Raw genomic sequence first — 8,786 nt, forward strand, 5'->3', positions numbered from 1 at the left:
GTGGTAATGCCAAACCAACCGTCTGGGTCTTTTCACGGTGGAGTGTCGCCACTGTCATCAGCAATGACCTTTCCACGGACGCCCACTAGCGTCAACCGGCTGAGCCGAACCAAAGGACGGCAAGGTGGCCTCGAGCAGCGTGTAATAAATACGTCGTCCCGATGAGACGATGAATAGCGTCGATGAGTTTATGCGGCTCAGCAAAGGCAATGAGCGGAGTCGTATCTGTAAGAGCGCTTGGAAGGATGGCGAGTGCGTATGAAGCGTGTGTTTGGGGCGTGGTTGCAGTGGTTGCAGTGGTTGTGCGTGTGTATATTTGCGTTGGGTTTGTTATTTTGAGTGCGGTTTCATTGTTCAGCCTTCCCATATAGTCTAGGCGGTTAGGATAGCTGGCTCTCACCCAGCAGATCCGGGTTCGAGTCCCGGTGTGGGAACATCTTTTGCTTTTCTTTCTTTCTGCTTCTTCTATTTCGTCTACCTCGCACGCTTTCTCAGCGAGATTACAACAAGCACGTCGCAGTCACTCGGTAAGTTCCGCCTGCGAGTCGCTACGCTCCTGCATGTGGTAATGTCAAACCTACCGACTGGGCCTTTTCACGGTGGAGTGTCGCCACTGTCATCAGCAATGACCTTTCCACGGACGCCCACTAGCGTCAACCGGCTGAACCGAACCAAAGGACGGCAAGGTGGCCTCGAGCAGCGTGTAATAAATACGTCGTCCCGATGAGACGATGAATAGCGTCGATGAGTTTATGCGGCTCGGCAAAGGCAATGAGCGGAGTCGTATCCGTGAGAGCGCTTGGAAGGATGGCGAGTGCGTCTGAAGCGTGCGTTTGGGGCGTGGCTGCAGTGGTTGCAGTGGTTGTGCGTGTGTGTATTTGCGTTGGGTTTGTTATTTTGAGTGCTGTTTCATTGTGCAGCCTTCCCATATAGTCTAGGCGGTTAGGATAGCTGGCTCTCACCCAGCAGACCCGGGTTCGAGTCCCGGTGTGGGAACATCTTTTGCTTTTCTTTCTTTCTGCTTCTTCTATTTCGTCTACCTCGCACGCTTTCTCAGCGAGATTACAACAAGCATGTCGCAGTCACTCGGTAAGTTCCGCCTGCGAGTCGCTACGCTCCTGCATGTGGTAATGCCAAACCAGCCATCTGGGCCTTATCACGGTGGAGTGTCGCCACTGTCATCAGCAATGACCTTTCCTCGGACGCCCACTAGCGTCAACCGGCTGAACCGAGCCAAAGGACGGCAAGGTGGCCTCGAGCAGCGTGTAATAAATACGTCGTCCCGATGAGACGATGAATAGCGTCGATGAGTTTATGCGGCTCAGCAAAGGCAATGAGCGGAGTCGTATCCGTGAGAGCGCTTGGAAGGATGGCGAGTGCGTCTGAAGCGTGCGTTTGGGGCGTGGTTGCAGTGGTTGCAGTGGTTGTGCGTGTGTATATTTGCGTTGGGTTTGTTATTTTGAGTGCGGTTTCATTGTTCAGCCTTCCCATATAGTCTAGGCGGTTAGGATAGCTGGCTCTCACCCAGCAGATCCGGGTTCGAGTCCCGGTGTGGGAACATCTTTTGCTTTTCTTTCTTTCTGCTTCTTCTATTTCGTCTACCTCGCACGCTTTCTCAGCGAGATTACAACAAGCGCGTCGTAGTCACTCGGTAAGTTCCGCCTGCGAGTCGCTACGCTCCTGCATGTGGTAATGCCAAACCTACCGTCTGGGCCTTTTCACGGTGGAGTGTCGCCACTGTCATCAGCAATGACCTTTCCTCGGGCGCCCACTAGCGTCAACCGGCTTAACCGAACCAAAGGACGGCAAGGTGGCCTCGAGCAGCGTGTAATAAATACGTCGTCCCGATGAGACGATGAATAGCGTCGATGCGTTTATGCGGCTCAGCAAAGGCAATGAGCGGAGTCGTATCCGTGAGAGCGCTTGGAAGGATGGCGAGTGCGTATGAAGTGTGCGTTTGGGGCGTGGTTGCAGTGGTTGCAGTGGCTGTGCGTGTGTGTATTTGCATTGGGTTTGTTATTTTGAGTGCGGTTTCATTGTGCAGCCTTCCCATATAGTCTAGGCGGTTAATATAGCTGGCTCTCACCCAGCAGATCCGGGTTCGAGTCCCGGTGTGGGAACATCTTTTGCTTTTCTTTCTTTCTGCTTCTTCTATTTCGTCTACCTTGCACGCTTTCTCAGCGAGATTACAACAAGCACGTCGCAGTCACTCGGTAAGTTCCGCCTGCGAGTCGCTACGCTCCTGCATGTGGTAATGCCAAACCTACCGTCTGGGCCTTTTCACGGTGGAGTGTCGCCACTGTCATCAGCAATGACCTTTTCTCGGGCGCCCACTAGCGTCAACCGGCTTAACCGAACCAAAGGACGGCAAGGTGGCCTCGAGCAGCGTGTAATAAATACGTCGTCCCGATGAGACGATGAATAGCGTCGATGAGTTTATGCGGCTCAGCAAAGGCAATGAGCGGAGTCGTATCCGTGAGAGCGCTTGGAAGGATGGCGAGTGCGTATGAAGTGTGCGTTTGGGGCGTGGTTGCAGTGGTTGCAGTGGCTGTGCGTGTGTATATTTGCGTTGGGTTTGTTATTTTGAGTGCGGTTTCATTGTTCAGCCTTCCCATATAGTCTAGGCGGTTAGGATAGCTGGCTCTCACCCAGCAGATCCGGGTTCGAGTTCCGGTGTGGGAACATATTTTGCTTTTCTTTCTTTCTGCTTCTTCTATTTCGTCTACCTCGCACGCTTTCTCAGCGAGATTACAACAAGCACGTCGCAGTCACTCGGTAAGTTCCGCCTGCGAGTCGCTACGCTCCTGCATGTGGTAATGTCAAACCTACCGGCTGGGCCTTTTCACGGTGGAGTGTCGCCACTGTCATCAGCAATGACCTTTCCACGGACGCCCACTAGCGTCAACTGGCTGAACCAAGCCAAAGGACGGCAAGGTGACCTCGAGCAGCGTGTAATAAATACGTCGTCCCGATGAGACGATGAATAGCGTCGATGAGTTTATGCGGCTCACGCAAGGCAATGAGCGGAGTCGTATCTCTGAGAACGCTTGGAAAGATGGCGAGTGCGTATGAAGCGTGCGGTTGGGGCGTGGTTGCAGTGGTTGCAGTGGTTGTGCGTGTGTGTATTTGCATTGGGTTTGTTATTTTGAGTGCGGTTTCATTTGTTCAGCCTTCCCCATATAGTCTAGGCGGTTAGTATAGCTGGCTCTCACCCAGCAGATCCCGGGTTCGAGTCCCGGTGTGGGAACATCTTTTGCTTTTCTTTCTTTCTGCTTCTTCTATTTCGTCTACTTCGCACGCTTTCTCAGCGAGATTACAACAAGCACGTCGCAGTCACTCGGTAAGTTCCGCCTGCGAGTCCCTACGCTCCTGCATGTGGTAATGCCAAACCTACCGTCTGGGCCTTTTCACGGTGGAGTGTCGCCACTGTCATCAGCAATGACCTTTCCTCGGACGCCCACTAGCGTCAACCGGCTGAACCGAACCAAAGGACGGCAAGGTGGCCTCGAGCAGTGTATAATAAACACGTCGTCCCGATGAGACGATGAATAGCGTCGATGCGTTTATGCGGCTCAGCAAAGGCAATGAGCGGAGTCGTATCCGTGAGAGCGCTTGGAAGGATGGCGAGTGCGTATGAAGCGTGCGTTTGGGGCGTGGTTGCAGTGGTTGCAGTGGTTGCAGTGGTTGTGCGTGTGTGTATTTGCATTGGGTTTGTTATTTTGAGTGCGGTTTCATTGTGCAGCCTTCCCCTATAGTCTAGGCGGTTAGGATAGCTGGCTCTCACCCAGCAGATCCGGGTTCGAGTCCCGGTGTGGGAACATCTTTTGCTTTTCTTTCTTTCTGCTTCTTCTATTTCGTCTACTTTGCACGCTTTCTCAGCGAGATTACAACAAGCACGTCGCAGTCACTCGGTAAGTTCCGCCTGCGAGTCCCTACGCTCCTGCATGTGGTAATGCCAAACCTACCGTCTGGGCCGTTTCACGGTGGAGTGTCGCCACTGTCATCAGCAATGACCTTTTCTCGGACGCCCACTAGCGGCAACCGGCTGAACCGAACCAAAGGACGGCAAGGTGGCCTCGAGCAGTGTATAATAAACACGTCGTCCCGATGAGACGATGAATAGCGTCGATGCGTTTATGCGGCTCAGCAAAGGCAATGAGCGGAGTCGTATCCGTGAGAGCGCTTGAAAGGATGGCGAGTGCGTATGAAGCGTGCGTTTGGGGCGTGGATGCAGTGATTGCAGTGCTTGTGCGTGTGTGTATTTGCATTGGGTTTGTTATTTTGAGTGCGGTTTCATTGTGCAGCCTTCCCATATAGTCTAGGCGGTTAGGATAGCTGGCTCTCACCCAGCAGATCCGGGTTCGAGTCCCGGTGTGGGAACATCTTTTGCTTTTCTTTCTTTCTGCTTCTTCTATTTCGTCTACTTTGCACGCTTTCTCAGCGAGATTACAACAAGCACGTCGCAGTCACTCGGTAAGTTCCGCCTGCGAGTCGCTACGCTCCTGCATGTGGTAATGTCAAACCTACCGGCTGGGCCTTTTCACGGTGGAGTGTCGCCACTGTCATCAGCAATGACCTTTCCACGGACGCCCACTAGCGTCAACTGGCTGAACCAAGCCAAAGGACGGCAAGGTGACCTCGAGCAGCGTGTAATAAATACGTCGTCCCGATGAGACGATGAATAGCGTCGATGAGTTTATGCGGCTCAGCAAAGGCAATGAGCGGAGTCGTATCCGTGAGAGCGCTTGGAAGGATGGCGAGTGCGTCTGAAGCGTGCGTTTGGGGCGTGGCTGCAGTGGTTGCAGTGGTTGTGGTGCGTGTGTATTTGCGTTGGGTTTGCTATTTTGAGCGCGGTGTCAATGTTCAGCCTTCCCATATAGTCTAGGCGGTTAGGATAGCTGGCTCTCACCCAGCCGACCCGGGTTCGAGTCCCGGTGTGAAAACATCTTTTGCTTTTCTTTCTTTCTGCTTCTTTTATTTCGTCTACTTTGCACGCTTTCTCAGCGAGATTACAACAAGCGCGTCGCAGTCACTCAGTAAGTTCCGCCTGCGAGTCGCTACGCTCCTGGATGTGGTAATGTCAAACCTACCGTCTGGGTCTTTTCACGGTGGAGTGTCGCCACTGTCATCAGCAATGACCTTTCCACGGACGCCCACTAGCGTCAACCGGCTTAACCGAACCAAAGGACGGCAAGGTGTCCTCGAGCAGCGTGTAATAAATACGTCGTCCCGATGAGACGATGAATAGCGTCGATGCGTTTATGCGGCTCAGCAAAGGCAATGAGCGGAGTCGTATCCGTGAGAGCGCTTGGAAGGATGGCGAGTGCGTTTGAAGCGTGCGTTTGGGGCGTGGCTGCAGTGGTTGCAGTGGTTGTGCGTGTGTGTATTTGCATTGGGTTTGTTATTTTGAGTGCGGTTTCATTGTTCAGCCTTCCCCTATAGTCTAGGCGGTTAGGATAGCTGGCTCTCACCCAGCAGATCCGGGTTCGAGCCCCGGTGTGGGAACATCTTTTGCTTTTCTTTCTTTCTGCTTCTTCTATTTCGTCTACTTTGCACGCTTTCTCAGCGAGATTACAACAAGCACGTCGCAGTCACTCGGTAAGTTCCGCCTGCGAGTCCCTACGCTCCTGCATGTGGTAATGCCAAACCTACCGTCTGGGCCTTTTCACGGTGGAGTGTCGCCACTGTCATCAGCAATGACCTTTCCTCGGACGCCCACTAGCGGCAACCGGCTGAACCGATCCAAAGGACGGCAAGGTGGCCTCGAGCAGTGTATAATAAACACGTCGTCTCGATGAGACGATGAATAGCGTCGATGCGTTTATGCGGCTCAGCAAAGGCAATGAGCGGAGTCGTATCCGTGAGAGCGCTTGAAAGAATGGCGAGTGCGTATGAAGCGTGCGTTTGGGGCGTGGTTGCAGTGGTTGCAGTGGCTGTGCGTGTGTGTATTTGCGTTGGGTTTGTTATTTTGAGTGCGGTTTCATTGTTCAGCCTTCCCATATAGTCTAGGTGGTTAGGATAGCTGGCTCTCACCCAGCAGATCCGGGTTCGAGTTCCGGTGTGGGAACATCTTTTGCTTTTCTTTCGTTCTGCTTCTTCTATTTCGTCTACCTCGCACGCTTTCTCTGCGAGATTACAACAAGCACGTCGCAGTCACTCGGTAAGTTCTGCCTGCGAGTCCCTACGCTCCTGCATGTGGTAATGCCAAAACCTACCGTCTGGGCCCTTTTCACGGTGGAGTGTCGCCACTGTCATCAGCAATGACCTTTCCACGGACGCCCACTAGCGTCAACCCGGCTGAGCCGAACCAAAGGACGGCAAGGTGGCCTCGAGCAGCGTGTAATAAATACGTCGTCCCGATGAGACGATGAATAGCGTCGATGCGTTTACGCGGCTCAGCAAAGGCAATGAGCGGAGTCGTATCCGTGAGAGCGCTTGGTAGGATGGCGTGTGCGTATGAAGCGTGCGTTTGGGGCGTGGTTGCAGTGGTTGCAGTGGTTGTGCGTGTGTATATTTGCGTTGGGTTTGTTAATTTGAGTGCGGTTTCATTGTTCAGCCTTCCCCATATAGTCTAGGTGGTTAGGATAGCTGGCTCTCACCCCAGCAGATCCGGGTTCGAGTTCCGGTGTGGGAACATCTTTTGCTTTTCTTTCTTTCCGCTTCTTCTATTTCGTCTACCTCGCACGCTTCTCAGCGAGATTACAACAAGCACGTCGCAGTCACTCGGTAAGCTACCGCTGGCGAGTCCCCTACCGCTCCTGGCATGTGGTATTGACAAAACCCATTCCGTCTGAGTCTTTATCACGAGTGGAGTGTCCGCCACTGTCATCAGCAATGACTTTTCCTCGGACGCCCACTAGCGTCAGCCGGCTGAACCGAAACAAAGGACGGCAAGGTGTCGTCAATAATATAATAAATACGTCGTCCCGATGAGACGATGAATAGCGTCGATGAGTTTATGCGGCTCCGCAAAGGCAATGAGCGGGGTCGTATCTGTAAGAGCGCTTGGAAGGATGGCGAGTGCGTATGAAGCGTACGTTTGGGGCGTGGTTGCAGTGGTTGCAGTGGTTGTGCGTGTGTATATTTGCGTTGGGTTTGTTATTTTGAGTGCGGTTTCATTGTTCAGCCTTCCCATATAGTCTAGGCGGTTAGGATAGCTGGCTCTCACCCAGCAGATCCGGGTTCGAGTCCCGGTGTGGGAACATCTTTTGCTTTTCTTTCTTTCTGCTTCTTCTATTTCGTCTACCTCGCACGCTTTCTCAGCGAGATTACAACAAGCGCGTCGTAGTCACTCGGTAAGTTTAGTGTCAAACCTACCGTCTGGGCCTTTTCACGGTGGAGTGTCGCCACTGTCATCAGCAACGACCTTTCCACGGACGCCCACTAGCGTCTGCCGGCTGAAACGAGCCAAAGGACGGCAAGGTGGCCTTGAGCAGCGTGTAATAAATACGTCGTCCCGATGAGACGATGAATAGCGTCGAATGAGTTTTTGCGGCTCTGCAAAGGCAATGAGCGGAGTCGTATCCGTGAAAGCGCTCGGAAGGATGGCGAGTGCGTAGGAAGCGTGCGTTTGGGGCGTGGCTGCAGTGGTTGCAGTGGTTGTGCGTGTGTATATTTGCGTTGGGTTCGTTATGTTGAGTGCGGTTTCATTGCTCAGCCTTCCCATATAGTCTAGGCGGTTAGAGATAGCTGGCTCTCACCCAGCAGATCCGGGTTCGAGTCCCGGTGTGGGAACATCTTATTGCTTTCCTTTCTTTCTGCTTTCTTCTATTTCGTCTACCTCGCACGCTTTCTCAGCGAGATTACAACAAGCGCGTCGTAGTCACTCGGTAAGTTTAGTGTCAAACCAACCGTCTGGGCCTTTTCACGGTGGAGTGTCGCCACTGTCATCAGCAATGACCTTTCCACGGACGCCCACTAGCGTCAACCGGTTTAACCGAACCAAAGGACGGCAAGGTGGCCTCGAGCAGCGTGTAATAAATACGTCGTCCCGATGAGACGATGAATAGCGTCGATGTGTTTTTGCGGCTCGGCAAAGGCAATGAGCGGAGTCGTATCCGTGAGAGCGCTTGGAAGGATGGCGAGTGCGTCTGAAGCGTGCGTTTGGGGCGTGGCTGCAGTGGTTGCAGTGGTTGTGCGTGTGTGTATTTGCGTTGGGTTTGTTATTTTGAGTGCGGTTTCATTGTTCAGCCTTCCCATATAGTCTAGGCGGTTAGGATAGCTGGCTCTCACCCAGCAGATCCGGGTTCGAGTCCCGGTGTGGGAACATCTTTTGCTTTTCTTTCTTTCTGCTTCTTCTATTTCGTCTACCTCGCACGCTTTCTCAGCGAGATTACAACAAGCACGTCGCAGTCACTCGGTAAGTTCCGCCTGCGAGTCCCTACGCTCCTGCATGTGGTAATGCCAAACCTACCGTCTGGGCCTTTTCACGGTGGAGTGTCGCCACTGTCATCAGCAATGACCTTTCCTCGGACGCCCACTAGCGGCAACCGGCTGAACCGAACCAAAGGACGGCAAGGTGGCCTCGAGCAGTGTATAATAAACACGTCGTCTCGATGAGACGATGAATAGCGTCGATGCGTTTATGCGGCTCAGCAAAGGCAATGAGCGGAGTCGTATCCGTGAGAGCGCTTGGAAGGATGGCGCATGCGTATGAAGTGTGCGTTTGGGGCGTGGTTGCAGTGGTTGCAGTGGTTGTGCGTGTGTGTATTTGCGTTGGGTTTGTTATTTTGAGTGCGGTTTCATTGTTCAGCCTTCCCATATAGTCTAGGCGGTAAGGATAGCTG

The 8,786-nt window shown here is 53.0% G+C and overlaps 1 non-coding gene across 1 annotated transcript; it reads left to right on the forward strand.

The window, feature by feature from the left end:
- Positions 1-3,173: 3,173 nt before the first annotated feature.
- PITG_29945 lies at positions 3,174-3,247 on the forward strand. Its single transcript has one exon. It is a non-coding gene; the product is annotated as a tRNA-Glu (tRNA).
- Positions 3,248-8,786: the final 5,539 nt, after the last annotated feature.

The sequence above is a fragment of the Phytophthora infestans genome, genomic scaffold, assembly GCF_000142945.1.
Source record: "Phytophthora infestans T30-4 supercont1.68 genomic scaffold, whole genome shotgun sequence".
Lineage (NCBI taxonomy): Eukaryota > Oomycota > Peronosporomycetes > Peronosporales > Peronosporaceae > Phytophthora > Phytophthora infestans.